Raw genomic sequence first — 24,091 nt, forward strand, 5'->3', positions numbered from 1 at the left:
TTAATATTATTTTTATTTTTTTAAACAATTTATTTATTTTATCAGAGTGAAACATGGTCCTTTGGAAATGCTCAACTGATAATAATGAAAGACCAAGTAGAAAATCTATGGCATATGTCACATCAGATGTGGCATATGCCACATGACAGAGTGACACGTGTCACATGCCAGACTTGGGCTCCAACCCTTACTGGCTGGCTGGCCAAACGTATGCCATTGATGTGGACACCAGTCGGGAAAATTTCAATACAACAACCATCTCAAAATTCAAAGGGCTGGTGGCTAACAAAATAGAGAAGGAAGCAGCAGCGAAAAATATAGGTATGTAACAGTTTTCACTTGCAGTGACGTTACGGGAAACGTAGATTTTAAACTACCTGTGTTTGATTTTTTGTATTAAATAATATGTTCTTGGGGGCAGGTGTAAATAATGAGTTAATGGGTGGAAGGTTCACAGAAGTACACCGAAGAGCTTTAGCCTGTGTTTTTTGTTTAGCTGCCGACAGCTGGACTGCCAGTTCCTATTCTATACCTGTGTGTGGTAACTATCCATATCTTTGGATCAGATCCTCGGAAATGTTAGGAAAACCTTGGACTCAAGCCTGTACATGCAAATAGCATAGCATTGAAGTGCATAAGAAAGAGAAGTATAGGAACTGTGAGCCTGAGTGCAGTGAGGGCGGGGTCAGTGAGTGTGGGGGCGGAAGCAGATACGAGGCTAAAAAATAAACCAATATTAACTTTTTTTGTTGGCCTTTCACCAAAGGTGACTGCACATAACATACAATTCACACGCCGTATAGTAAAAATAAACGCAACTTCAATTTACCTGGGGGAGGGGATTTTATTTCTCGGGTAGGAAAGCTTGGATGGTTAAAGCGATTACTTAAGATCTCTCAGGACGGTCACTGATTTGAATCCTGGTCGGTGCAGTGGGGAAATAGTGAGATGTATTTATAGTGCTAAGAGGTCTAAGCCAATGGCATAAAGCACTGTGAAAATTTTTCATTAGTTTAAAGAATATATTGCACACAGTATAAATAGATTGGGGAGGGATGGCTTTTTTCTTTTTGCCCCCAAGATGTGGAATATGCTTCCCCCTGAATTAAAAGGGCAACCATCTGCCATGTCTTTTCGTAAAGCACTAAAAACGTGGCTCTTCGCAGATGCCTATCTGTAATTTTGCATCGGTTCATAGTATATGCTGTACCATCTGTAGGCGCCTTGATGCCCTTGGGTTAAGTTGCGCGTTTCAAGTTTTATTCATTCATTCATTCATTCATTGTTACAAAAAGGCGCAAAAAGATTGTTTAAATATGATTGCCAACTAACAAGATGGCCGACAAGACCTGCTATCACTAAGCACCAGCCCTAATGTTGAATTAATCCTGCTGTAATCCTGGCGTAGTGGTGTCGCCGAGCGGGATTCTGCAGTGGGGGCCCCCCCTGCCCCCTCCCGTGGACCCAGAGCGCCAATCGCAACTCTGCCTGCATCAAAGGAGCAGCGCGCGGCCCCGTCGGACCCGCCGAAGCCCGGACCTAGATAATGGCGGCCATAAATAAAAGTTAACAAATTTAAAAAAAATAAGATTTTTTAAATATTTACAGTGCTTTCAAAAGTTATGTTGTAGTAACATGATAAATGTACCTATTGTAACCTTTTTTATCAATTTCGCTTTAAAGGACGCATTCCAGATCCTATTAATTTCAGGGAGCAAGCATCCTCTAGGGAGGGCTAAATCCTATTTAACCTGCCTGTCCCTTTACCTTCTTTACAGTAGAGTAGACGCCTCTTCACACCTTAGGACCCAATGGAACTCAGCCTTTGTGTTTTTAATAAAAAGGAACTGTTTTGATCAAATCAATAAAGCTTAGGAACATCATCCAGCATTCCCCAGCCCACTTTGACCTCTGCAACGGACCCAGTTGGGTGAAAGGGCACATCACAGACCACTGACAACTGTATACTGTGAAAAAGGCTGCTTTGATAACGTAAGTGTAAATTGCATTAGATAAATACCTCTAGGCAACCTTGCCATACAAAACTATAATGCCTCACTAAATATCTTTATTCCTCTACTTACCCCCTCCCTTCACCTCTATGTTCACCAAAACTCCCCAATTCAGGTAGCTGTCACTGTACTCATTCATTCAACTCAAAACTTCAAGTATTTCATCGCTTTCTACCCAAAGACTCCTGACTTCCACAAATGTCAGCTTATCCCCATCCCCATCTTCCAACTGCTTCGCATACCTCAACTTTTGATCAAACCGTATTTAACCATGAAAACATTGTGGGTCCCTGCCACCCTGGGCCCTGCACCTGCCCAATCTGCGACAACCTCACAAACATATTGTCCCCTTGTGCACCTGTGCCATGTAGCAACCTCAAACCAAGACCCCACCACTCCTTACTTTAGGGGAGTGAGAGCTATAGAGTCTTCTTTTTTGCCCACTCCAGCGAGTGCAACAGTAGGGACAGTGTTAGATAGCGGAGGGCAATAATTCACTATTCCCACTCCAGCAAGTACAACAGTAGGGAAAGTGTTGGATAGCGGAGGGGGATAATTTACTATTCCCACTCCAATGAATGCAACTGTAGGGAAAGTTTTGTATAGTGGAGGGGAATAATTTACTGTTCCCACTCCAATGAGTGCAGCAGTAGGGAAAGTGTTGGATAGCGAAGGAAAAAAATTACCATTCCTACTCCAGCAAGTAAAACAGTAGGGAAAGTCCTGGATAGCTGAGACATAAAAATTACTATTCCCACTCCAGCTAGTGCAACAGTAGGGAAAGTGTTGGATAGCATAAAGATAAACATTACACCCAGCCACTGTGTTGTCCCCAACAAAATGGTCGCTGGGGACCACACACAGGCTACCAAAAGGTCCCCTTAGCACTACTCCTGCTAGTCCCTGTTCAGTCCCTGCTCTCAGCACCCTGGGCTGTGCCACCCGGCCAACATGCCTTTGGGGCACACCTCCTAAGGTCATCTGCCTCACAAGCCCCTATTGAACAATAGGTCACAACACAAACCACTGACAACCAGTATAGTATGAAAAAGGCAGCTTTAATAAAGCAGGAGCACACTATATTATATACATATCCCTAGGCAACTTTGCCGTGCAAAACTATAATCCCTCACTAAATGTCTTTATTCCTCCACTTCCCCCTATATCTCCACCCCTAAAGTGCCACCAATAACTCTCTAACTCAGGTGCCCATCACTGTACCCTTTCATTAATAACTTCAAGTATTTCATAACCTTCTACCCACAACTTCCTGTCTTGCACAAATGCCAGCTTGTCCCCCGATCCCCGCCTTCCAGCTTTGGCTACCTCAACTTTTGATCAACCATATTTAACAATGAACACTTCCTGGATCTCTGCCTCGCCTGGCACCTGCCACATTAGTGACAACATTACAAACATATTGTCATCATGTGCACGTGTCCCATATAGCTACCTCACATCAACACCCCACTCCTTATTATAGGGGAGAGAAGGATACAGGGTCTTCTATTTTGCCCTGCCTATACACCCAGCCATTGTGTCGTCTCCAACAAAATGGTGACTGGGGACTCCACACTGGCTACCAAAGGGTCCCCTTACCACAAACCCTGCTTGCCCTTGTACAATCCCTGCTTCTCAGCCCCCTGCCTGTGCCTGCTGGCCAACCTGCACAGAGGGCACACCTCACAAAATCTTCTACCTCACAAGCCTCTTTTGGGCGAGAGAACACATACCACTGTCAACCAGTATAGTGTGAAAAAGGCTGCTTAAATAAAGCAGATGCAGATTACATTCTATACATATACCTATGCAACTTTACCATACAAAGCTCTAATGTCTCACTAAAGGGCATATGTACTTGGAGTTAACGCCTCCGTAGCAGCAATTTTTCGATGCTACTGCAGCTTTTTTTTCTTCGTATTAACAAGCTGCTGCTAACCACAGTTAGGGCAGATTTCCGGTGTAAACGTGCATTTTTAGCGTTGCCACTTCTGTCAACGGGACGTAACGTAAATGAGATGCAAGGTGGGCATTCCATGTAAAAATTGCAGCTAACCCCACTTCGCAATATTTACAATTATTTATCTGTCTGGCCATACTTCCAAAAAACAGCTGCAAAGGCCAGTTAGCGGCTGGTTTTTAAGCCCAGAAAAAAGCTGGTCTAAAAAATAGAGCAAACACAACTGTACCTACGGAAGATTAACCCGTACCCTCATTTGCTTAACTAATGATGCCATGGAGGTACTACTCTTGCAGCTTGGAGCCCCAAGAAGACCACAACCTCCACCACCAGTACCACCACAGAGGCAGTGCCAAAGAAGAGAGCGGGTCTACCGCCAACACTTCACCCTGATAGACCTCCGGCCAGAGAATGTGATAGCCCACTGCAGGCCGAAAAGGAGCTCTATCTTACGCATACTTACACAGATAGCACCAAGGCTGCAGGCACCATCAGAGTGTTGCAAAAAATCCCTCTGCAGACAAAACTACTTGCAGTTCTGCTCATGTTGGTCTCTGGTACCTTCCAACCAACCACTGCCAGAGTGGTTGAAGTCTCACAGTCAGCCTTCTCCAGGTTCCTCCCAAAGGTCTTGGATGCCATTATCAGCCTGACGCCACAGCACCTACACTTCCCCAACACTGCACAGGAACAACTTGACAACAAGCAAGGCTTCTATGACATTGCTGGGTTTCTGCATGTGTTGGGGGCAATTGACTGCACCCATGTTCTACTTGTGCCTCCTGGGGACAATGCACATATATACAGGAACAGGAAACATACACACTCAATAAATGTTCAGGCAATTGTGGACCACCCAGGCCTGTTCATCAACGTTGTTGCTAAGTTCCCTGGGAGTGTGCATGACTCCTACATCTTTCGTCAATCGATCATCCACCAGTGGTTTGACAATGACACATATGGAAATGGACTGCTTGTTGTTAAGTACAAACTGAACACACCACACACCTAAAGTACACCATCATGTAGCTTAAATATGTGAGAATTCACATGTAGGCATGTAATACGACATACCTTGATACAGGTCCAAATAATATACACAAGAACACAATGCAAAATAATCAAGACATATGTAAGACAGCCCAACAAGGGAGTAGCCAAGAAAATCTCACACAAGCCACTGTGGCAATCTTGGAATATAGATTTTGCAGAACTCCCTAGACAAATATGAAAATAATCAATGCAGTACATGACACAAAACATATGCTTATGCTGTGCTACATACATCTTGAAATCAACACGTACCATATGTACAACAAGATGACAGATCACCCTGCTCTCACTTGTGACAGTGCACAATTAGCTGACATACAAAAACACAGTCAGTCATGCACCATGCAGCAGGTGTACCTTCATCATGGGTCTGCAAGTAGTGCTGCATGAAGGGAGAACCAACTGCTCAAAAAGAATCACCAAGTGTATTTAAACATCAGTCTGGGTTGTCGCAGAAAGGAACATGCATAGGAAGAGCAAACAAACCATCCACGTCACATTCTCACCACATGACGTGCATCCACATGACTCCCCTGGTGAGGTGTACAAATCTGATGCACAGAATCAGAAACCAAAATGTATATCGATTGGGAACAGACACACATGGCAACACTGATGTCCATTACCCCAACATGCATATATGCAGAGTCAAAGTCAACTTATGCACAAGTACATCAATGCATATGTATGTTGTCTTCACATGTCCCAGTAAGTCAAGTGCACCAGGTAGCAGTGCCGCTGTCACTTAGACCCTGACCCACCTTGGGGGGAAGGTGGATGTAAAGAGCCCAAAGTTCAAAGTTTACTAGACCAGGATTTTCACTCTCAGCTACCCTCAGCACAATCACTCCCAATGAGGTACCTATATGATGTTCCAACATAGTAATCATCAAAAAGTCAAGGTGGATGCTTAATCAGACCCGGATCACTGTCATATTATTAAGTGACAAAATATTGTGTTCCCAAAATATCGGGACATAAATATCGATGTCAAAAATATCGACATCCTATTTTCATAATTATAAGTACTAAAATATCGAAATAAATATTGTTGTTAAATATATCGAAGTACAAAATATCGTTTTTTTAAATGTATACAAAATAATGTCATATAAATTGAATAACACATATAACTTAAAAACATATTTAGAATTATTAGAAATTGTTAACAATTATGAATAATAAATGTAATGTAAAAATAAATTAAACATACATATATGAAATGTAATATATATATTTACTTAATAATAATTAATACATACTTATTTTAATAAATTATAAAATGTTAGAAATATATAAAAAATTATAAATACATATATATACATACAAATGTAACATACAAAATTAAAAAAATATATATATTTATTAGTTTTTAAAACTACATTTTACACTACATTAAGTGCAACAGTAGGGAAAGTGTTGGATAGCGGAGGTGAATACATTACTATTCCCACTCCAGCAAGTGCAACAGTGTGCAAAGTGTTGGATAGTGGAGGGGATTAGTTTACTATTCCCACTCTAGCGAGTGCAACAGTAGGGATAGTGTTACATAGCGGAGGGTAATAATTCACTATTCCCACTCCAACGAGGGCAACAGTAGGAAAAGTGTCGGATAACAGAGGGGTAAACATTACTATTCCCACTCCAGCAAGTGCAACAGTAGGGAAAGTGTTGGATAGAGAGGGGAATAATTTACTATTGTGAGGTAGTGTGGCTCACTGGTTAGAGGCGGCAGACCCGAGAGCAGAGGACGGCCCGGGACCAGGGTTCGATTCCCGGCGCGGCAGGTTTCAGGACCAGGTCAGCGGACTCGATAATTCTCTCGCCTCGGTGCCCACTCTGATCAGCGATCACACTTGGCAACTCTGGGCATTAGCTTGCCTCATCTTCACTAACGGCCCCACCGACCGCCGGGGATGCCTGGTCTCACCCTGGAGATACCCATTAAGGGACCATCTCTCAGGGAAGCCAGGAAGGGTTTCGCAGCGGTCGAAGCGCCTTGGGACCCTCCGGGTAAGTAGTGCGCTATATAAATGCCTATACATTTACATACATTTACATTTACATATTCCCACTCCAATTAATGCAACTGTAGGGAAAGTGTTGGATAGAGGAGGGGAATAATTTACTGTTCCCACTCCAATAAGTGCAACAGTAGGGAAAGTGTTGGATAGCGAGGGAAAAAACTTACCATTCCTACTCCAGCAAGTGAAACAGTAGGAAAAGGCTTGGATAGCTGAGACATAGAAATCAATATTCCCACTCCGTCTAGTGCAACAGTAGGGAAAGTGTTGGATAGCATAAAGATAAACATTACCAGTCACACTCCAGCTAATGCATCAATAGGGAAAGTGTTGGATAGCGGAGGCATGAAAATGACTATTCTCACTCCAGCGAGTGCAACAGTAGGGAAAGTGTTGGATAGCGTAGGGGATAAAATTATTATTCCAACTCCAGCGAGTGCAACAGTAGGGAAAGTGTTGGATAGTGGAGGGGAATAATTTACTATTCCCATTTCAATTAATCCAACAGTAGGGTAAGTGTTGGATAGCGGAGGGGAATAATTTACTATTCCCACTCCAATGAGTGCAACAGTAGGGAAAGTGTTGGATAGCGAAAGGGAAAAAATTACCATTCCTACTCCAGCAAGTGCAACAGTAGGGAAAGTGATGGACAGCAGAGGCGTAAAAATACCTATTCCCACTCCAGAAAGTGCAACATTAGGGAAAGTGTTGGATAGTGGAGGGGAATAATTTACTATTCCCACTCCAATATGTGCAACAGTAGGAAAAGTGTTGGATAGTGTAGGGGATAACATTACTATTCCCACTCCAGGGAGTGCAACAGTAGGGAAAGTGTTGGATAGCGGAGGGGTAGAAATTACTATTCCCACTCTAACTATTGCAAAGTTAGAGAAAGTGTTGGATAGCCTGGGACAAAAATAACTATTCCTACTCCAACTAATGCATCGTTAGGGAAAGTGTTGGATAGCGAAGGGAAATCATTTACTATTCCCACTCCAGGAAGTGCAACAGTAGGGAAAGTGTTGGATAGCGGACGGGATAAAATGACTATTTCCACTCCTGGGAGTGCAACAGTAGGGAAAATGTTGGATAGTGGAGGGGCAACAATTGCTATTCCCACTCCAGCAAGTGAAAAAGTAGGGAAAGTGTTGGATAGCGGAGGGCAGTAGCGGTCGATGGTGGGAGTAGCTGCCGGGGGGTGACGTGGGGAGGGGGAGGGGCAGGGTGGGGTGTAGTAATCTATGGATTATGGAGGATTACAGGCAAATAAACATATAAATCAATAAAATGAATTTCGTTGCGCGCACTGCATCCCCAAATGCGATGCAGTGCAGGCAACTAAATTTGTTTTATTTATGTATATGTTTACTTACCTGTAACCCTCCGTAATCCATAGATTACTACCTGTAATAATTAACACTGCATCTTTAATAGAATTTTAAGGATGTCATTAGCTATGTCATGTTATGTTAACATGGGAAAGTTCTAATTTCAGTCAGTTGATGTCTGCTGGCTTTGTATGTGGATGGGATCTTTTATCCCTGGATCATTTTGTGAACCTTATTCTATCTTGGATTTATTGATGAGAATACTTCACTGGCGTAGTCGGCATTGGAACTCTTTGGAACTAACAGGAGAATTAACTTTCATGTGAAGATCCCAACATAAGTCTTTGTGGGGAGAAGAATCAACTTTATTCTTTCTTGGCAAGAAAAAAGGCCAACCCTCACTTAACTGGCTAGGAGCTGTTACTATTGACATCGATCAATTTGTGAGTAATTCCTGTTTGACTCTTCACCGTTTTCTTTAAGCTGATTTTGCTCTGCGCTTATGTTTAAACATTTTTTTTAAGCTCATTACGTTTTATCACGTTTTATCAGCTGCATATTTAATGAACTGTCATCGTGTGCTGGTGCACAAGGTGGAGCGCAAGGATATCTGTCATTAATTCAATCCATTGTACGTTATTACAAGCTATTACAAGCTCCCATTCTTTGAACCTAATTGGATTTAGATGAACTGTTATCCTCTGCCACCGTGTAGCCTAATTGAAATAAACTAACTTATTTTAAGCAGCCAGACGCGAGCAGCCAAGCTTGAAGGAGCTGCTATTGCGCTAAATATAATTGAAAATAAACATGTTATTGGAGCGTGTAAGCGCGAGCAGCCAAGCTTAAAGACATTAGCTCGTGAGCCCAATTGAATGCCATCGAGCTAACTATAATTAAAAATAAACTTGTTATTGGAACGTGTAGGCGCGAGCAGCTCGTGAGCTCAATTGCAAATAAACGTGAAACGTGTAAGCACGAGCAGTCAAGCTTGAATCTCGTGAGGAGCATATTTGAACATAAACAAATCCTTGGTGCGTGCAGTCTTCTCGTGTGCCTAATTAAATGATAATCGTCGTGAACACTAATGATTTCCTACAGTTAAACACGGAAACGAGTGTCTGTAGTTAAACACGGAAAAGAGTGTCTGCAGTTAAACATGGAAACGAGTGCCTGCAGTTAAACACGGAAACGAGTGCCTACAGTTAAACACGGAAACGAGGAACTTTCACATAAACAGACTTTAAGTTGGATTTAAGGGATTTTGAATCTCACCTCTTCTTCCTTCGTGTCTTCATTCAACTGCAGTTATTTAAGAAGGATTTTGATTGGTCTTTACCAATTTCCTTGTTTTTTTTTTGTATGTGTATTCTGATTGGTTGCCGCATTTCCTGTATATTTTTCTGACACAAGGACAATTGTTCGTAAAAACAAGTTTATGGTATTCAACATCATTTTAGCTACTTATTCAACATCATTTTAACCTCTTATTTATTTACTATAGTGTCATTTTAGATTTCAACAAAATGCAAAATGTTACAGCTGCACCATTTTTTTTATCCAGTCCTAGTGAACCTCCAATCAGATGGAAAAAATGGAAAGTAGTTTTTGAACGGTATGCCAAAGTATGTGGGCCTTCTCTCAGTGCTGAAAGAAAATGTTCTTTATTACTTCATTGTTTAGGATCTGAAGGCCAAGATATTTTTGATGATTTACCTGATTTGCCTTCTTCAGAGGCAAATGGCTTAAATGAATATGAAATTAGTATAAGGAAATTAGATTTACATTTTTTACCCAAGGTTAGTACTATTCTTGAAAGGTACCGGTTCACAAAATGTATGCAAAATGATGAAGAGACCATTGAATCTTATGTAACTCGTTTAAGGAAACTTGCATCTTCATGCAAATTTGGAGCTCTAATTGATGAACGTATTCGTGATCAATTTATGTTTGGTTGTGGAATAGAAAAAGTTAGAGATGAGTTATGGTTAAAAGATGAGCCTTCACTTGATGAGGTACTGTCTGTTGCTAAGCGTATTGAGCATTCTCTTAAATGTGTGGCTATAATCAAAAAAAGTACTGAAAAGGAGAACAAGGTCCAAATAGTAAAGAGTAAAAGTGATAAATATGTTAAGGATTCTACCAAGCCAGATTATAAAAAGGCTGGATCCGAACTTAAATGTTTCAGATGCGGCAAACCAGGTCATCTTGCTAATGACAAAAAGTGTCCTGCTCTCAAACAAACCTGTTCTAAGTGTAAGGTAAAAGGTCATGTCACTGCATTGTGTAAAACAAAAAATAGATCTAAGGTAAAAGAAGTAGAAATTTTTGAGAGAACTTCGTCAGGATCTGATTGTGATATTGAGGTGGTTCAAGCTATTGGGGATGGTGGGGAAAACCCGCGTAAAAGACCTGATCCTATTGATGAGATATTAGTTGATGGCGAAAAAACCAAAGTATTATTTGACTCTGGTGCCAGAATCACAATCATTTCTGATGAGTTTTTCACTAGCAAATTAAAAGGTAAAGTATCTCTTATAAAACCTGACATCATCCCTTTGGGGTATGATAAGAAACCTATAAAACTACATGGTTATTTCATAGGTCTTATAGAGTACAAATCTAGATTTGTGTCTGGTAAAGTGTACGTTTCAAAGAAGGGAGACAGCATTATCAGCTGGATACATCAAGGTGATTTGGGTGTATATTTAGACCCTAATGCCAATCCTTGCATACAATTGAGAGATAAAATTCTTAGTGTTGTAAATGAGAAAGGAAATTTAATTGAAGGGAAATCAATAGAAGACGAATTTGCATGTGAATTAAAAAATAAATTTCCTAATGTGTTTAAGGAAACTCTAGGTTGTCTTAAAGGTTACCAACATAAAATACGGGTAAAGAATGATTCTATTCCTGTGAGTTGTAAAGTCCGTGGTGTACCTTTAGCAGTGAAAGAAGATATGAAAAAGGAAATTGAAAAACTCATTGAAAATGAGATAATTGAAGAAATAGAGGGTTGTGAATGGATGGCTCCGGTCGTCGCAGCGCGAAAACCTAATGACGATCTGCGCTTATGCATTGACCTCAGGCAACTCAATAAATGTGTAATTGTTGACAGATATCCTCTACCAAATATTGCAGAGTTGTTGGTATTTCTAGGGGATGCTAAGGTTTTTAGTACAATAGATCTTACCTCTGCGTATCACCAAATTGAATTAGAGGAGTATTGCAGAGATTTTACGTCCTTTATTACACCTTTTGGCACGTATAGATTCAAGAGGATGCCATTTGGTTTAGTATCTGCTTCCTCTGTGTTTCAGCAGGTAATGGAAAAAGTCTTAAAAGATGTTCCTGGTGTTTGTATATACCAGGATGATGTATTTTCTTTTTTTTTTGGAAAACCTTTATTTACGAATCAAAGTACACAGCTATTCAGCCTTACATCCCGGAGGCTAGGCAGCATTATAAAGAGAGGATGATCAGTGCACACAGTGCATATTGTAAAATCGTGCAAGGTTTAGTTTTATGTCATAGATGATGAAAACATAAGTTAAAATACAATAAAGAGCACCAGAACCAGTGCGAAAAAGGCAAGGCAAAAGTACCTAAATGCGACAGTACCCAGCGTAGGAGAAGGCTGGGCCTTAAACCCAAAGAGTACACGTATGAACAGTGCAAAATGGACGATATCGGGAGGGGAGGAGTACAGGATGTGCAATGTAATGGCATGTGGGTTGGAATTAAGGGCTAAGGGGAAAGTCGTACCTCCAGTGGGGCAGTGTCGGGTGGGAGACAGATATCACCCCTGTATTCGTTCCAGGCCCCCCAGATCTGAAGCCACTTCTTGGGTTTGCCCCGGGCCACGTACACTGTTTTCTCACGAACGATGCACCAATCCATATTGGTCTTCCACAATTCCACAGAGGGAGGCGACGTGGCGCCCCATTTCTGAGCGATGTCTCGCTTTGCCACCATGTTTCCCAAAGTGACCCATTGAGTTTGCGCATTATTGTAGTCCGTGGGGCCCCACACATTCAATAAGCAGCGCCGGGCCTCAGCCGGCAAGTCGACTCCAGTCACCTCACACATCCCCGCGTGGACCCGCCTCCAATAGGAAGCGACCGCGTTGCACTCCCAGATGATGTGCATGAAGGTGGCCAGTGCACCACATCCACGCCTACAAAGTCCGTCCACCGAATGGCCCATATGGATCAACCGGGGGCCGGTCACATACACTCTATGCAAAATATTTAGTTGGACCAATCGTAGTCTGGCTGGGATTGCCACTTCCTTGGGGGATGACACCGCACAGTGCCAATCCTCATCATCCAGTTCAACTCCATCACGCATCCATTGTTCTCTCACACTCAGAAGGAGGTCTGTTCGGACATTAATCAGTTTTTTATAAACCAACGAGATGGCACTGTCCGGCATATGACCATCCAGCACCCTATCTTCCAGCGGGAACGACTCAGGGACCTTCTCTCCCACCGGCAGCACTGCCAGAAGGGCGTGTCGCAATTGGGCGTACCTAAAAAATTCCTTCGCTCCCAGTTGAAACTCTGTTTGTAGAGCGGCGAAAGACTTTATCTCACCCTTGGCCAGCATGTCGTCGACCTTGGAGATACCAATGAGGTTCCATCGGTCAAACCCCTTGGTGTGCCACAATTTACCCAGTAGGTCCGAGTCGTAAAGTGGGGTGGCCAACGTGAGCCTCCCCTTCCATCCCTGTGCCTTCGTGACAGCCCTCCATATATGTACCGCTGTCCTGGTCGGGCCCGTCATTCCTCCATCCAGAGATCTCGAATGCAACGCCCTGTAGTATTTCCCATCGTCAAGGAGCCACCGGTCCATGGCGTATCCCGGACTATCGGCTGGACCGTAGAAACCTTGGTTGAGGGCAGCTAGTTGGGAGGCCCAATTGTACCTACGGATATCAGGCAAAGCGATACCTCCGTCATACCACGGAAGCGTGAGTTTGGCTATAGCAATACGCGGTCTACCGTCCCAAAGAAGGGCCCGCTGTAAGCCCTCAACCTCTCTGAAGTACCCGGAGGGGACTGGGTCCTGGGTATTCTGGAGCGCATACAAGAATCTGGGCAGGGACATCATTTTGAACAACGCCGCACGTCCAAGCAGGGAAAGCGGTAGCTTCCGCCACCCCTCTACGTCACGCCGAAGGCGTGCAAGAGGGGGAAGCAAGTTGTTCGCATAACGTGTCCGGGCATCGGTTGAAATATAGATGCCCAGGTATTTAAACCCCTGCCTCGCGATCTGTATGGTGCAGCCCCTAGGGAGCCGCGGAGTATCACCTCTCAAGACGTATAAGTGTGATTTTGACCAGTTAATGACCAGGCCCGAATACCTGCCAAAGGTATGCAGCACATCGCATACCACGATAAGGGACTTACAGGGAGAGGTGAGGTAGAGCAAGATGTCGTCCGCGTATAAAGACACGCGGTCCTCAAAGCCAGAAGACCACCGTATCCCGTTGATATCTGGGTGAACCCGTAACCAGGCAGCCAGGGGTTCCAGCGCCAACGCAAACAGCAAGGGTGACAAGGGGCAACCCTGCCTGGTGCCCCTGCGAAGAGCAAAGGATGCAGACACTCGGCCATTGACCGTAACATTGGCAAGTGGACTAGCATACAGAAGTTTGACCCATCCTATAAAGTCAGGGCCAAACCCAAACTTCGTCAACACGGCCCACAGGTAGCTCCAGTCGAGGGAATCAAAGGCCATCGTGGCATCCAAAGACGTCAAAACGGCCGGCTCCCGGAGCGTACGGATCCTCGCCATGACCGCGTGGAGTCTCCTAAGGTTAAGGGCGGTGTTGCGGTGAGGAATAAAGCCTGACTAGTCCGGGTGAACCAATTCGCTAACCGCGCCCACCAGCCGATTGGCCAGCAATTTAGTCAGGATCTTAGGCTTGGCATTCAACAAAGAAATAGGGCAATACGACCGGCACAGGTCTCTGGGCTTTCCTTCCTTATGTATGACCACAATGGTGGCCAACCTTTGGTCCGGGGGGGTGCGCCCATCTCTCGCGCCTCCAGGAACATGTCCCGTAGGGGCGGGGCGATGGTGTCAGCTTTTATTTTATAAAGCTCCACCGGAAGGCCGTTAGGGCCGGGTGCCTTTCCGGACCTCAGGGAGCGTATCGCCAGCGCGGCTTCGTCCGCAGTTATACCTCTATCCATGTTGTTGCGTTCAGTATCCGACAGACACGGAAGGTCCACCTCTCTCAGGAGGGCGTCAGAGTCCGCCTCAGACATGTCAGAAACCGAGGTGTAAACGGACTCAAAGTAATCGGCAAAAAACGTGACTATAGCGCTGGGATCGGTAACAGCCAAGCCGTCCTCCCCCAGCACCTCGGGAACCACCCGGGAGGCCATCTCCTTTTTGTCGAGCCACGCAATAAGCTTGCCAGCCTTGTCCCCAACATCATAGATCCTCCCTTGTTGTTCTCTGCCTATAGCTTTGGCAGCGTCAGTAACAGTAACCCGATACTCCGACTGCTTAAGTGAGAGAGCCTGGAGCAATGCAGGCGTCGGATCAGTCTCCAATTGGGAGTCAAGTTCCTCGATCTCTGTTTCTATCCGCACCACATCCTCGTCTCTACGTCTGCGCGCCTCGGCTATTAAGGAGAAGGCTTCGCCTCTCAAGACAGTCTTGAAGGCCTCCCATAGGGAAACCGCTGACGTAACCGAGCCCGTATTTTCAGAAAAGTAGCGCTCAATGGCTTTAGCCAGGAGTCCACGGGTCTTAGGGCTACGGAAGTACCACGGATTAACAGGCGCTACCTCTTAGCCGCCCCAATGTCAAAGTCAAAAGACACCCAGACCGGAGAATGGTCCGAGATACCCCTGGCCATCAGACGGGCCTCAGAGACAGCCGATGCGTGGGCCACCAAAGCCAGAACGTAATCGATCCTGGAGAGGCTACCATGCGCTCCGGAGTGAAAGGAGTACTGACGCTGGGTGGGATGAAGAAGCCTCCAGCAGTCAATAAGCCCCATAGTATCTAAGAAGTCAGGAAGCCAGGACTGCGCACTCTGAAGATCTCTGGATGGAGGTCTGTCTAAGGTCCCAGAGCCAACCGCGTTGAAGTCACCACCAACAATAAGCAAACCTTCGGGCAGGCCAAAATGGCGCCCCCAAGATCCTGAAACGTAGTCGTTTGCAAACCAGGGGGGACGTGAACAGAAACCAAGACTAGGGTACGCCCCTCCCATCTACCCGTTACGGCGACGTAGCGTCCCCTCTCATCAATCACGCTGGATTCTATCTCAAACGGGAGGGACATACGTACCATAATCCCCGCCCCTCGGGACCCCGAAGAGAACCCCGAATGTGCCACCATCTTGAAACCTTTTCTATTAAGCGCGTGGCACGTATTCCCTATCAAATGAGTTTCTTGCAGCAGAATGACATCAGGCATGCATCTCTTGAACATTTGTAGCACCACACCTCTCTTAATACGATCCCCCAGCCCGTTAACATTCCAACTCAGAACATTTAACTTCTTACCCCCCGTCGTCAATGTAAAGTCCCATACCAGCCCTGCAGGGTGGCGTCGCTACAACACAATCAGCAGCATAACAGTTACCTTGACGTGAAATAGAAAAAAGAAAAAAGAAAACACGTAACAAACAAACAGCCGTCCGCCCCCCACCCTGCACCCCTGCATTAGACTAAAGAGCCCCGCCAACTAGCAGTGTGCCTGTCGCCCCCAGAAAACTACTCTACGAAAAGCCCCTAGAGGAGAAAGGAGTCTGTCCTATCCCCCCCGTTTCCCCCGTTCATAAAGCAAGGACAGTAATAAGGAATACAGTACTGCGTAACCGACTGCCTGGACAGTCCCATTGTCCGAATAAGGTCCAAAGGATCATTCTATTCCTGAGGATCAGGGCCACCAGCTGCCCCCTCCGACTGTTCCTCGGGTTCCTCTCGGCGCTGAGGCAAAGTATCCAGCCAGTCCCCGACGACTTCAGGCATGTCGAAGAACAATGCACGGCCATCATGCTCGATGCGTAGTTTCGCGGGGAACAGCATGGAGTACTTCATCCCCAGCTCCCGTAGTCTACGTTTCACGCCCGTGAAACTTTGCCTCCGCTTCTGCACCGCTTGGGTGAAGTCTGGGAAGAAGTTAATATCAGCATTCTGAAATTTCAGCGGTCCACCTCTCCTCGATGCCTGCAGAATAGCGTCCCTGTCCCTATAGTTGAACACGCGAGCGATGATGGGACGCGGAAGGGCCCCCAGCTTCGGACGGCCTCCGGGCAGTCGATGAGCTCGCTCAACCGAGAAAAACTTACTGAGGCCCCCAGGGGCCAGGTGGTTCTGGACCAAGTTCTCGACAAAGAGGTCGGTGGCATCCTCCTCGGCCCCCTCCGGAACACCTACAATTCGGACGTTCTGGAGCCTGGCACGTCCTTCAAAGTCATCAAGCCTACGGGCAAACAGCGAGTTCACAGCTTTCAGGTCCCGGACCTCTGATTGCAGCTCCGATACATCTGAGGTCAGGCTCGATATTTTTATATCAAGGGACTTGACCCGATCGTTGGTCTTGCCCAAGTCAGCCCTGATCAAGTTGACCTCAATGGCCAGCGTGTCGACCTTATGCGTCAATGCCTCATGTTGCTTGTGCATCTCGGCTTTTATGCCCGCAATGGCACCCATGACGTCCTGGAGAGTCGGGCCGAGTCATCCGGCGACACATCCCGATGCATGTCCTTAGGCCTCGCAACAGCACCGGGTGAGCCCTTTGGGTGGGCATATCGTTCTATGTTGGTAGATTGAGAAAAGGTTGATTTTCTACTGGTCCGAGGCTTCCCTCTGTTGGGTTCACCTTTGCCCGCCATGATAGGCGAGAGGCCACCACGATCGGGAAAACCCCCGGCCCTTGCCGGATCACCAACACAAAGAGCAGTCGCAGCCGTATGCACCGTTTGTTCAGCACCAACAAACTCCGGAACTCCGCAAGCTTCGCTTTGAGACGGGACAGTCACTCTCCTGCCACTCCACCACCATACGGCCGTGTCGCAGTACCGACTCAGGCACAGGCGCTGATGACGTCGTCGTCCCCAAACTTTCACACGGTGTGTCTCTACCTAGGGACCTCGGATTTTCAATCGGACAACGGGTCCCGTGTCAGCAGCAGTTCACCAACAGTTTCCCACTTCCGTGGGGCAGGATAGACGACAGGATTAATTCGGAGGATCGGAGGGTCTTCGGAGCTCCGAGCTCACGCGGCCATCTTGGTTGCCCGCGAAGCTCCTCCTCCCAGGATGATGTATTAATATTTGCAAATGATGTGTCTGATCATGATGTGAGATTGAATATGGTTTTGGAAAGATTCAGCAAACACAATCTCACCGTAAAAGCAAGCAAACGTAGATTCAGATCTGATTCTATAAATTACTTAGGTCATAACATTTCAGGTGATGGAGTGAGACCGAAATCTGAATTGGTGGATACAATAAACAAGATGGTGGAACCTGAAAATAAAACTGAACTTATGAAGCTTTTAGGCATGATAGAATATTATGCAAAATTTGCCAAAGGCTTTGCCAATTTAACAGTAAACATGAGGTGTTTGTTGAGGAAAGGTGTGGAATTTCATTGGTCTGATCTATGTGAGATTGAGTTTAATGAAATTAAACAAAGGTTGAACAGTGCTCCTGCGTTAAAAAGCTTCAACCCCAAGATCAAGTCCATTCTACTTACTGATGCAAGTGAGAAAGGGTTAGGTGCTGTATTGAAGCAAAATGGTCCAGAAGGCATGCAAACCATAATGTTTCTGTCTAGAAGTTTGAGAGATGCTGAAACTCGTTATTCCGTCGTAGAGAGGGAAGCTTTGGCAGTGTTTTGGGCGGTGAGAAAGCTAAAGACATTTCTTTGGGGTCTGGTCTTTGATGTCCATACTGATCATAAACCCTTAGTGGAAATTTTTAGTAAGAAAGGTTTGGATCTTGTATCTGGAAGGATATCAAAATGGGTTATTGGCCTACAAGAATATAGCTTTGGTGTTCAATACATTCCGGGTGTTGATAATGGTGTAGCGGATGTTCTCTCACGTTTAGTTTCCAATAGAGATTTGTAGGATGATCATTTTGAATTAGATGATGAATTGGTTTGTGCTGTGGATTACGAATTTCTATCTGAAAAGAAATGGTCTGAAGAATTGGGAAATGATGATACTTTACGTGAAGTTATGTCTTTGATGAAAAATGGTTGGATCAAAAGCAAAGATGGTTCTGCTTTGACTGAGCCTTTTTGGACGGTACGCAGTGAATTATCTGTTGATAATGATTTGTTGTTTCGTGGGACAAGGTTGATTCCTCCATCAAGTCTCAGGAAAGATTTGATAGATTTGGTTCATGTTGCTCATTCAGGTTTATCCAAAAGTAAGGAGAGGCTGCGCATGTCATATTGGTGGCCGGGCATGGATAAAATGGTTGAAAGGGTAATTAGAGATTGTGTCCACTGCAATGTTAGTGACAAGTCTTATAGTACGCATACGCAACCTATGTTTTTAAGAAGAAGACCTAATGGTCCCTGGCAGGACATAGCCCTGGATTTAGTGGGTCCCATACAACACAGAGATTCTCAGGTTTTTATACTGGTGGTCATTGATATGTACTCAAGATGGCCAGAGGTGTTTTTTTGTCAGGAATTGATTCGAGTAAAATTATTCAATGTTTGGGTGAGTTATTTTCTAAAGAAGGTTTTCCTGCAACCATTTTGTCAGATAATGGTGTTCAATTTGTTTCCAAGGAAATGGAACATTATTTATCCTCTAAGGGTATTACACATAAGACTTGTTCTCTTTACCACCTTGAGGCCAATGGTATGGTCGAGAGATTTAATAAAGTAATCAAGGACACTATTAGTTTAGCTAAAAACTTGTCATCTGATTGGAAAAAATGTGTTTTGACAAAAATAGAAGAATACCAATATACTCCCCATACTACAACTGGAAAGACTCCATTTTTGTTGTTTCGTGGGAGAATTCCCAACACACATGTTGAACCTTTTTGGGTTAATAGGTATGAAGTGTTGAAGGGTAAAGAATGTGTGTGCAATAAAGATGAAATTGTCAAAAATGAGAAGGATAAAGCTGAGAGTAGAAAAGCATATTTTGATGTTAAAAAAGTGTCAAAAAAACTGTTGTCTGTGTTGGCGATATGGTCATGATCAGACGTCCTGGCATGGTGGGTTGTTCAGAAACAAAGTTCATGAAGCCTATCAAAGTGATCAAAATTTTTAACAATGCAATACAGACTCAAGATCATCGCACTTGGAATTTAAATAGAGTTGTGATTGTTAGAAGGAAATTGCAAGGTGGGGAAAATTTTGATTCCAAGGAAAAGTTAAAGGTGGAATTGGAAAATAGTAAAGGAATTGTTTCTGGAAATATTAGGTCTTCTACATGTGTGTCCAGAAGGCCTAGTTATCTTACTGATTTTGTATAGTTTGTTATCTTGACAATATTGTGTAATTTGCATAACTTATTTTTGCTTTTTTTTTATTTATTTTTTTGGAGGGAAGGAGATGTGTAATAATTAACACTGCATCTTTAATAGAATTTTAAGGATGTCATTAGCTATGTCATGTTATGTTGACATGGAAAAGTTCTAATTTCAGTCAGTTGATGTCTGTTGGCTTTGTATGTGGATGGGATCTTTTATTCCTGGATTAAACTTCATTTTGTGAACCTTATTCTATCTTGGATTTATTGATGAGAATACTTCACTACCCCCCACCCTGCCTCTCCCCACGTCACCGCCCGGCAGCTACTCCCACCACGACCGCTACTGGCGGAGGGGAATAATTTACTATTCCCACTCCAGCAAGTGCAACAGTAGGGAAAGTGTTGGATAGCAGAGGCATAACAATTACTATTCCCACTCCAGCGAGTGCAACAGTAGGGAAAGTGTTGAATAGAGTACGGGTAAAGATTACTATTCCCACTCAAGCAAGTGAACAGTAGGGAAAGTGTTGGATTGCGGAGGGGAATAAATTACTATTTCCACTCCAATGAGTGCAACAGTAGGGAAAGTGTTTGATAGAAAAGTGGATAAAACCAAAGATTACAGCTATTGAACCTAAATCCCCAAACAAAATAAAAACAAAACAATTACCAAAAATATTTTTCAATTAATAAATGAATATTAATGATCAACTAATGATTAATTTATTTAAATGAAATTACTTTCCACCCTGCTCCACTATCAATGCACAACCCTCTCCTAAAAAAATGGCACAATTAACATAATTATTAATAAATCATAAAGAATAACCAATTCATAAATAAATAAATAAATACCACAATAGAAAATATTAAATACATAAATATTAATTAATAAAAAATGTATTTATTAGTTATAATTAAATCACTTCCCACCATACTCCCCTATCAACCCACAACCTGCTCCTAAAAAAAGGACACAATTAACATAATTAATAATTAATTAATAATAGTTAACAACCAATTCATAAATAATTTTAAAAAAATGAATTACTACAATTTACAATATAAATTATTAAATACAGAAATATTAATTAATCAAAAATATTAATTAATTAATTATTTAATTATAATTAAATTACTTCCCACCCTATTCCACTATAAACCCACAACCCACTACGGAACTAAGAGCAAAATGTACTTAAAATAAAATTAATAACTTCTCTAAATTTAACACATATATTAAAAAACAAATGCAATACTTAGACAAAACAATAGAACATGTACATTTAAAATACATGCTAAACTACATTACACTAACTAAAAAAACAATATTTTCAACAACAGCATTTTTGCAAATGATATTAATGACTTTGATATTTTTTTAAACGATATTAATGACTTCCATATTGTTCAAAACGATATTACTTACCTTAGACTCGATATTCTTGACCAAGATATTCTGACAGTCGATATTTTTGTATCATGATATTTTGCACTCGATATTAGTGCAAGTCGACATCAACAACTCGATATTCTGACTGTTTCCCATCAGGCGCATGTACCAATGATGCACCCTCTACAATATGTGCACAGAAGACTTTCTGTTTGTTCAACGGGCCTGTAAAGAAACTATCTTTTTCAGTGACCCATATATCCTGACAGTCACAACATGAAGGTAATACACAGGACCTGAACTATGACAACATGGTGATGTGTAGGGTGTCAAGTATAGGCAAGTTATTTTCAGTGATGCTGGTAAATTGTCGGAAACTCCACATGACAAACCAGTAAGCACAAAGTTGCACTATGCAAAAACACCTAAAAAGCCACTCTGCAAACACAGCAAGCACAATTACCAATGGACACATATCTCTTTAATCTGTTTCAGGTGATCAAGGATATGCACTCTCACCATGGCTGATGAAGCCCATTAAAGTGACCCATACACAGGACGAGAGAGACTACAACGTTGCACTGGGATGCAAAAAGGCCATTTGGTTCCGGTGCCTAGACATATCGGGGGGCGACTCCTGTACAGTTTTGAACGTGATTGCAAGATCAAAATGGCATGTTGCATTCTGCACAATATTTGTGTACACACAAACACGCCATTGGATGAAGACCAGGAGGAGCAGGGCAATCCAGCAGATGACCAGGACGAAGAGGCAGATGCTAGACACACCACAGCTGAAGGGATCAAATCATCAGAATTTTTTTTATATATTCACAATAAACAAATATCCCATCGCATGGCTTTTACTATTAAAACCCTAACAGATATCAATTACCAAAGTATACTATTACTACACAAAAGTCTTGTATGCATGGGTTATTCCTTCAGAAGTTCCTATATCTGTTAAGTGACAGGTACCTAAACAAATGTGCCACACAGCTATCACATATAGCAGTGGACAGAACATCAATTAAACGTAAACCTAGATTGGGTTGGTACAACGTAATGGGCATATGAGCAAATCAATGTGTACGGTCCCTCAGTGGCAACCAATATGTGTGTGTTGTCTCATCCCGGGAGCACATACATGTCTGATGATACACAAGAGTGTAGTACAACAAACACTGTATGTCTGATACATCATTGTAGCTGTGCCCACATAGCTAGAAACCATCAAAATATGTTCAATTAAACATATCTGTGAATCCAATACCACACAAATAAATGTGAGTGACAACAGTATCAAATATAGATTGCAGATCTGTACTGCATCCACTTCTGGGTGTGGAGTATGACGTTACAGATTATAGTACAGATACAATATCTGGTGTGTCAATACAGTTCTGTGAATACTTCAAACATCAAGCACACACAGTGAAACCACAAATGAAACCGAGAATACCTCAAAAGCTGACACGTGCAATTGTAATGATCAATAGTCACATGACATGCATCATTCACTGTGCATGCATCATTCTACAAAACAGCAATGATCTGTCAATGCTATAGTCACATAAGCACAAACAATGACATAAATGCCAGACATGGGACAAATTTCTAGACAACATCACACAACAACGTGTATGTAGGACCATCCACCTGCCAAGGCAATGTCAATGAATTGTCGATGTCACATGCACCACAACAAGCTTGCTTCATGGCAATGAAGGGGTATAATGGGCTACACCCTCTTCCAAGAACTCTAGCTGTGTGCTCACAAACCCAAAACAGAAAACATACATACACATTTGTGAAGTGCTACAGGGAATACAATCAGTACAGAAAAAAAATCCCAACAACATGTAACATATGATAACAGGAATGGATATTGTTTGGGGTCATACGGTCATGCAATGATTCATCATAGCCCACAGAAGGTGAACCACCTAGATCTGGATAATGGCTTCACGTTCACATGTCATTTGTATGATGTGTGTACGTTTGCACTGCAGCACAACTACAACAATCTAAATAGCAACACATCTGCAGGCACAGTTCAACACAAAGACAAGCATGCTTCTAAGAAGAAATGTTAGAGTCACACAATGTTGCATCTCTCAAGCAATGTATAAAACCTAATCATGGAATGGCGTTGTGCAAGCTGGCCAGCTTTAATGTATGATTCATGTAACAGTACAGTGTGGACACCAAGACACTCCACCACAGTCAGGAGTATGCCTCACATAAACATCTGTCTCAATATCATCCAGCGAAATCCAACATACAACAAAGTGCTCCCTAACGTGTGATGATGAGAAGCTGCACCACATGTTTGCCTCATGAATGGCAACATTCCAAGCAGATCACATGTGCCGTATCGTCCATGGAAAACTGTTAGGTACAAGCAGTCTTCTTCTGGATAATGTGCAGATACAACCCCTGACCATCCTCTGCTTCACACCCAACCATTTCCAACAACTCAATACTACAGCAGGCGTCAATATACAACACTCTCTCTGACTCACTGACTCAGCCAGTATAATCCTTGGTGAGTACAATTAATAAAATCCTGGGTACAGCATGGTACGCAAACTATGCATTTTAAAATACTGAAACAGGGGACGCAAGTGTACACTCGAATTTGCCTAATCACATGTCCCCTGCATCACAGGTCTTGTAGAGCAGATGGACCTCATCCTCAGTAGTGACGGACAGCACAACCTACTCTTGCTTAATGACGTTGAGAGGACTTTCAAAGAGATAGGGTGTGTACCCTGTTACATCAGTGTCCTCATGGTGTGTGTCCTGCAATGGACACTAACATTTGTACATTACCAGTAGCACCT

At 43.3% G+C, this 24,091-nt stretch overlaps 1 long non-coding RNA gene across 1 annotated transcript in view; it reads left to right on the plus strand.

Annotated features, from left to right (window-relative positions):
* Positions 1-202: 202 nt before the first annotated feature.
* The window catches only part of LOC147663519 (uncharacterized), a 106,620-nt gene continuing 82,731 nt past the window's right edge, over positions 203-24,091 (plus strand). The window contains exon 1 of the long non-coding RNA XR_015305303.1: positions 203-321. This is a non-coding gene — a long non-coding RNA (uncharacterized LOC147663519). The remainder of the gene's footprint in view (positions 322-24,091) is intronic.

This window comes from Lissotriton vulgaris, unplaced genomic scaffold, assembly GCF_964263255.1.
Source record: "Lissotriton vulgaris unplaced genomic scaffold, aLisVul1.2 SCAFFOLD_3846, whole genome shotgun sequence".
NCBI classification, from domain to species: domain Eukaryota; kingdom Metazoa; phylum Chordata; class Amphibia; order Caudata; family Salamandridae; genus Lissotriton; species Lissotriton vulgaris.